We start from the raw sequence: 8,206 nt of genomic DNA, 5'->3' as shown, positions 1-8,206 counted from the left end.
CTCGGTTTAGTGGGGGCCTTCCTCTCCTCATTCCCGTGTACCTGCATTCACAAGGAATGATTGAGTAACGATATATCGGTGAGTATTTCTCTAAGGCACTATTGTGTAAGGGATGGGTCCGAGGAAATGCGGCTCTGATACCAACTGTAGCAGCCCCAGAAATTTAAAATAAATTTTATATTATAAATATCAAATGCGGAAGCGAAGTCAAAATTTGAATAACATCCCTTACACTAAAACCAAAAACGTGCTCACAAAATATAAAAGATCAAACTACCTAAAGGAGAAACTTGAAAGTAAAAACTACGAATGTGACTATGGAGTCTTTAGGCGTCCCCTTCGTCGTCCTCCTGCGGAACCGGCTCGGGAATGATGTCCTCTTGATATGAAATGATTAAATAAGGAATGAGCTACACTAGCCCAGTAAAGACATCACGATATCTCACCGTCACTGAGGTAAAGGTGGGTAGAAAACACAAAAAGACCAATGGAGCATAATTTACAACAAATCCTTTTATTAATAATAAAACCTTTACCATTCACTTACCTCGGTGAAATTCATAAAACAATATACAAAAGCAATAACATCATCATCATCATGAAAACATATATATGAACTGTATAACATAATACCTATCAAACTTTTCGTAATTCAATCGTTACACAACATATTTTCCTAATTCACCAGCCCACTAGTATCCATGGGGATCCATAGGGGTCATGCTACCCGTTAATCCTTAACACTTGAAATCCATTCCAGGGCCGTCCCCATACCCCGTCCGGTATGGGCGCCAAACCATAGACCTCATTACCCCGTCCGGTATGAGGGTGAAACGGGCCGTCCCCATACCCCGTTCGGTATGGGCGCCAAAACACATAAGATCTCCATACCCCGTCCGGTATGGGAGACCACAATCCCGGTAGGGTTCCCTACGGACCCGGTCCGTCCACCATCTCCCAGGATATCTAGTCAGGCTGACCACAGTATACAATTTCCATTTACATAATCTTTCATTCTCCTTTTCCCTCAGTCAGCATTATCAATCACATACAAACAAGCAAAACGATAGTTTATGCCAAACAGACAACATACAGCATCAATATCCCGGTCATTCAATCCATAATCAATAAAACAGTAGAATATGCACACGAAACTATAAAATGAAAACATCAAATCTCATACTGCATTTAAAACTGTAAACAGGCCAAATAACAGTTAACCGACAAACACACTATACTCGGGCTCCATTAGCGACCTTAAGCAATTTCACATATTCGTTGATTCATGAAATACCGTTTTATCATTTATTGAACTTTAAAACCGTGATAGGAAATAGGGTGAGGGGTCCTTACTCGTTTTGGGGTCCGAACACGGCTTCACAGTGCGCTTGCAGGCTGTCCCTAATCTTTCCTGAATTTTTCTCGGGGAACTGAAACGCACTACTGGTACCTGCACGTGTTCCAAAAAATCCCAAATTAGGCCTAGGGCCCCTTTCGGCCAATATCGCAACTCCAGCACGGCGGCTCCGCCGTGCTTCGGCGTCGGCGCCGCCGCTTGCAGCTGCGGTTCGCCTCGGGTTGGCCGTTTTCGGCTGCTTCCGGCCGAATTCGGCCACACTCGCATTGGTTCCTGCGATAAAACAACCCTACGGCCCTCGGGGGGCCGAAAATTTACGAAAAACCGAAGCTTACCGGTGGCGGTGCTCTCGGGTGCGGTGGCTCTCCGGTGAAGTTCGTGTTTTGGTGATTCGGCTCTGATCAACCTGTAGAGAAAAGAATGGTGATCACGGTGATATAAAAATTGCATTAAACGGAGGTCGGGAAGGGCCTCATCGGAGGCAAAAACCGAGGAGGGGCGCGGCGGCACTGCTGGCTTTCGGCTGTATTTTTTGGCCGTTTGGCCAGGATTTTGGCTTCGATTTAGCCACTGGGGAAATCAGCGTGGAAAAACGAGTCGGGGGTATGAAATTTACCTCGATCGGCGGTCGGAAATCCCTCCGGTGCGGCGGCCGGCTTCTGGTTCGTCTTCTCCGGCGAGGGCAGGCGGCTAGGGTTTGGGGTCTGGTGTGGGGGTCTTATTTATACCCTTTTGCCTTTTGATCTCAGCCGTCTATTTTGATTTAATTTGGGTCGTCCGTTTTTGATTAAATCTGGGCCGTCCGTGCGATTAAATCTGGGTCGTCCGTGCGCGCGATTGATCTGGGCCGTCCAATCGCGCGCACGCGGATCGCCAACGTGGCCCGTCCCCAGTCGACGTGATTTTGCCACGTGGTAGATCCTGGTTGGCCAGGACTGCTGACTGGGTCTGCTGACGTGGCACGGGCGTTTTTTTTTTTTTTTTTTTTTTTCTTTTCTTCTCTTCTTCAATTTCCCCGGGCGCTACAATTTATCTCGTTATTTTAATGGAATTTCCACATATTTTTTACATGGAATTCAAATGGGATACGTATTAAGATATTTTAATTATTATTTTATTATAAGTGTATCCTTTAGGATTATTTAATTGATTTATTTGAGATATAATAATTATTTTATTGTATAGTTATCCTAAATTTAGATACAGTTTTATTTAGACTATCATTTTATGAAATTATTCCAAGAGCTTGTAGTCATCTGGATTGTCCGGGAAAGGCTATAAATAAGTTTCTCCCCATAGGTTATAAAAAACCAATTACAGTCAATTTGAGAGAATTCATGAAAGCTTAGACTTTTCTTCTTTTTAGCATTTCTGCTAAATTAGCTTATTCAAGTTCTTCAAAAAACAGGAGTCTTCAGAAGTCTTATTGAGCAAAGGATCGAGGATCAACTTATCGGTAAGTCCGTGGTGTTTTTCTTTTCCTTGTTTCACTTCCCTATTCTTTATTTTTGCTTTTTTTTTTTAAGATTATAGATCCAATTAGAGGGAGGGGTTTATCTAGGCGATTATAGTTTCAATATTAAGTGGGTTATAGGAGTTGATTCGATCCTCCCCATGCCCTCACGCGTCATTTGGTATCAGAGCTTAGGCTCCTAAAAATCTAAATATATATTTATTTGTTTTTAACATTTTATTCATTAACAATTCAAATTAATTTTTGATTTGTTCGTATTGCATCCTGCTTCAATTCATACCTATCTATTCAATTCAAGTAATTCGTGTTTATTATTAAAAAATATTATATATATCAAAAATACCCAAAATATTCCAATTGCACCTCATAAGGCAATTGACATATTGTTTGCATTTTACATCACAAAAGCATAATAGCTGCCTAACTGGTGACTGGAAATCCTTTGAGAAATCGAAGGCAAAGTACGTTACCTAACAGGTGTGAGCGAAAACTTTTGTTTTCATTCCGCACATTGTTAACGTTTAATTTTCGAATTACATTTCTGTAATTCTGCATCAACATTGCATGAAGAAACTTGACCGGTTGTAGGGGTAGCTGACAAATTAGGGGTAGTATAGGTAAATACACCTTCCAGTTATATCCATTGGGATTGATCGGATTCCTATGTATCAGTTCGAATTTTCATTCTTTGTGATCTACATTTCTATCTTTTATTTTACTTTTATTCCATTATAAAAAAATTAAGTGACTAATCGATTCTAGTTGTTTAACACATAAAAAACACACTAGTCTTTTTTCTATGTACTTGTTTATGAGCTTCCATAGAAATCAGATCCTTTTAGGGTTCTTTGTTGTGTCGTAAGGATTAACATGCAAATCTAATTCAAGTGATTTCGATTCCAGATGCTCAACTCGACAGAAGAAACGGTCAATTGAGAGATTCTGAGGTAAACATGAGTGAAGGCAAGGGAGAGATTTTCTTTCAATAACCTTTACCTTGTAGGGAAATTCACTATGTTTCAATAAAGTGACATACTTCCATTATGTGAAAGTAATTTCCTTGTTATCTGAAGAGCTCTCAACGTGTAAGTTATGAGTGAAGGCAACGAGTAGAGGGAGAATATTTTCCACACATAATGCCTTATCAATGGTAAGGTATGTGGAATGATCATTGATAGTGGTAGTTATACTAATGTGGCAAGCACTCTACTCATGGAAAGAGCTAGGTTGACATACATCAAGCATTCGAATCTCTATCGATTAAAGTGTTTGAATGAATATGGTGAAGCCCAGGTTGACATACATCAAGCATCACGATGAGGTATGTTGTGATATCGTACCTATGCATGTCACTCACTTGATACTTGGGAGACCTTGGCAGTTTGACAGACAGGTACAACATAGCAGTTGCGCCAACTAATACTCATTGTGAAAGGACGGTCTGAATCATGTTCTTATGCCTTTATCACCAAAAGAGGCACATGAAGATCATGTTAAAATTAAACAGTCCTTTCATGAATACTCAAAGAGAGCATAAGAGATAGAGAAGGTCGAAAAAGAAACTAGTGGTCCATTAAGCATCAAAAAAGCCCGACAGAAAATTAAAGATTGTCTATTAATAGAAAAACATAGAGCAAAAACAAACAAGTGTCTTGATCATAAAGACACAATGTTAAGTAATATCTCTTATAAAAATGTAATTTTGATTGTCCTTACCTATAGGGAGATTCATTTTGACCTTAACCACTCTTTGCATATTCGTATTGTTTTTCTCTTACAGATAATTATCATGATAAGTGGGCTACAAAGATTTGATCCCGATCCCAAAAGAATTGTTAATCAAGTCATGAAGTGCATAAACAATAAAACAAACATACCTGGGAGGTATGATATGTTTTCTATTGCAATCACTAATCTTTTTCCCTTGTGATGAAGGCCCAGATTCGAGAACAAATTTTTTAAAGAAGGGGGAGATGATGTGATCCTAGAAAATCAAAAAATAGTTCCAAAGATGCAATATAACATCAATGAGGAATGCCCAGAATATGAAAGTAATTTCATTCCGGATTACTTTCCTAATTGAGATTATTCCAAGAGATTGGCCAAGTTTGTTCAAGCTAAAAGACTTAAAGGCCCAAGTAAGATTAATGAACTTGAAGAATTGTAAAAAAGCCCACACTCGACGAAGATGGTGTGTCTGAGGTCGCACATGGAGGAGAGGCACCCGTGAGGGGGAAACCTGAGTCACCTAACCTGCTACACCGCTTGCTAGGCTCAATCCGTGGGCTAGTAGGCATCGCACCTGAGAAGAACATACGGCCCATGCCGCAAGTCCCTGCAGATGGGCCGACTGAGACCCATCGGGAAGACCCGAATGCCTGATCCAGCCGACCCGTACTTGAGGGAGAAGAAAATGAGCCGAATGGGTTTATTTGGGATACTTGTAGGTACCGTAAGCGCGTTTAATTCAGGGAACTTAGGGACCGCCCGTAAGCACAGTAACCATCTAATTTTTGGCGCCAAATCAAGTAAGGACCCCTTACCCTATTTCCTGTCATAGATGTGAAGTTTGAATAAATAATAATACGGTCTTTTGTATAGGTTAGATAAATATTCATATTTAATTACAGATTGCTAATGGAGCCCGAAACCGGACATTATTCTCTGTTGATTCCTGTTGATTTATTTTACAGTTTAAATGCATGATGGTATCTGGTCTTAAAGTTTTAAATGCATGTATTACTGTATTACTTGACCACTGTGTGATTTGGGATTTAAGATATGATTGTATTACCGGGTACATGTTCATTATTTATGTGATTGTGTTTAATTTGGTAACGGAGATTAAGGATAAACAGGAAAGGGATGTGATCTGATAAATGGATAAGATGACAGCCTCATTAGATATCTTAGGAGATGGTGGACGGACTGAGTTCATAGGGAATCCTACCATGAACGTTGTCTCATACCGGATGGGGTATGGAGACTTGGTCATTTGACGTTCATACTAGACAGGGTATGGGAACGACCCGCTTCACCCTCATACCGGACGAGGTATTGAGGTTTAATGTCTTGGCACTCATACCGGACAGGGTATGGGGATGGTCCTGGAATTAAGATTGTTAATGGAAAGGGTTCACGTGTACGATATATGCTATGTTGCAGATTATATATGAATTCATGATATTTATAATGTTATTGTTTGCATAGGTTGTTTTTATAAATCTCACTGCGGTAAGTAAATGGTAAATGGTTTTATTATTAATAAATGAATTTATTTAAAATTTGTACTCTATTGGTTGTTTTTGATTTTTCTATCAACTTTTGCTTCTGTGACGGTGATATATTATGATATCCTTACTGGGGTAGTGTAGCTCACCATTTATTTAACAATTTCATATCATGAGGACCCGGTTCCCGAGCCCGATCCGCAAGAAGGCTACGAGTAGACCCTAGATACTTATTAATTTCCTTTATTTTTTCTATTTTTCGTATTTTCTTCAGAAAATTTGTTCTGTGATGTTTGTTAGTATTTTTGAGTTATCATGTAAGGGATGTTAATTTTAACCTTTATTTCGCTTCCGCACTAAAATTATTATATGCAATTCTTTTTAAATTTTCGGGACCATTACGCCACACACCGGCCAGTTTATTTCACATGAATTTGAATTTGACAACCATTTTAGTTAGAAACCGTCCAACCAAATAGAAATCATAGGATTCATGGGGGTTCAGTGCAATATCAACGATATCCTAGCCACCCTCTTCTACATCTGTTATTGTGAGTGTGGCTAAAGCCGACTCCTCCATGGTGGGTCATGGTGGTTCCCCAATGTCGGTTACAAAGAACATGCCAAAGGGCAGACCTTAAGAGACATACATACCAAAGGGCAGATAACTAGTTTGCTTTTTAATCTTACTACATGACTTGATCCTTTCATGATACCTCATACTTGAATTAACTTTCACTTTACATTTTTCTTGATGTTTTAAAGTTCACTTCATTTTCCTTGAATATTTGTTGCACTTGGAATGTCAAGAATGTGTTAGTATTACATAAATATAAAATTAACTATTGCGAAATATTATTTTGTATTTATCATTGAATTTTAAACTATTGTCAGATATTATGTTGTATTTATCATTGAATTTTAATTACGTCAAAATATTATTTCAAATTATATTTTATTTTGCTTAATGTTTAAATTTTAAATTAACTATAAAATTAATGGAGAAACAAAATTGGAAGCTAAATAAACGGATGATTTCTTAATTTTAAGGACAAAAAGATTAAGGACAAAAGTAAAAGTACAACATTGGAATTTGATTAGTAAAATAAATATCACAGATACAACATTGGAATATTTTTGCTTTGATTATATAATAATTGTGTTTTGGTTATGCAGAACAAACCTTACTGTGGATACAAAATAACAAAGGCGCCCATACGAGTTAGGGTATGGTTTATGGCACTCATACGGTAGGTGTTTATGGCGCTCAAATGGATTGTGGTCTGGGGCAGCTGATGGTCACATTTGTGCTTTGATTATATAATGATTGTATTTTGGTTATGCAGGGCAAACCCTATTATACATATGGAATAACAGCAGCACCCATACGGGTTAGAGTATGGTGGCGATCGACTGGTTATGACACTTATACGGGTTGAGGGTATGAGGATGGTTGATAATTATGGCGCCCACATGGGTTGGGGTATGAGGATAACTAACGATTACTTATTGGCTATGGAAATATTTGAGTATTCACATATAGAGGGGATCCTTATGTATTAAATAATATTGGTTAAAAAGGCATTACATTGTGAAATCTAAAGGTATGTGAAACTCTAAATATCAAACGGAAGAGAGAAACGAATTGATCTAATACATGTATTACATTTGGTTATATATTTGATAAGATGTAACTGTGTTTATGCATGAGAACGCAAGTTGTCCGAACATAAATGTGATGTGTTTTTATGGATGTGTATGGTATTTAAATATAAATCTTTTCTGATCATGACACTTATTAATAAACCTACAAAATCCTTCAAATTATATCTGATTCAACCCAGGTATTGTAGACTTTCCCTCATTTCCATCCACAAACACTATTTTTAAAATTTTTCCCATTTATCAAAAAAATCTCATTTCTCATTCTTTACGGAATCATTCGCATATAATTTATATGTATAGCTTCCGATTATGAATATGTTCTAATGATAATTTGTTAATGAATATGAGATTGGGATATGTGAGGTCAATATCAAAGGAAAAAGAAACTGATATGTGGAATGAAGAATGAGAAACTTTGTTATTGTTGTATTATTTTCCATGTTTGGGTATTTTGCTTTAAAATCAGCATTTGTTTTCCTA

At 37.9% G+C, this 8,206-nt stretch overlaps 1 long non-coding RNA gene across 1 annotated transcript; it reads left to right on the top strand.

Moving 5' to 3' along the window:
- The first annotated feature begins 4,743 nt into the window (after nt 1-4,743).
- LOC148266060 (uncharacterized) lies at nt 4,744-7,814 on the top strand. Its single transcript, XR_015819402.1, has 2 exons — nt 4,744-7,288; nt 7,408-7,814. It is a non-coding gene; the product is annotated as an uncharacterized LOC148266060 (long non-coding RNA).
- Nucleotides 7,815-8,206: the final 392 nt, after the last annotated feature.

Source organism: Carica papaya, chromosome 5 (assembly GCF_054855325.1).
Source record: "Carica papaya isolate Zhongbai chromosome 5, ASM5485532v1, whole genome shotgun sequence".
NCBI classification, from domain to species: Eukaryota; Viridiplantae; Streptophyta; class Magnoliopsida; order Brassicales; family Caricaceae; genus Carica; species Carica papaya.
Note: the sequence above shows the minus strand (reverse complement) of the source record. Positions and strands in the feature narration are given on the sequence as shown.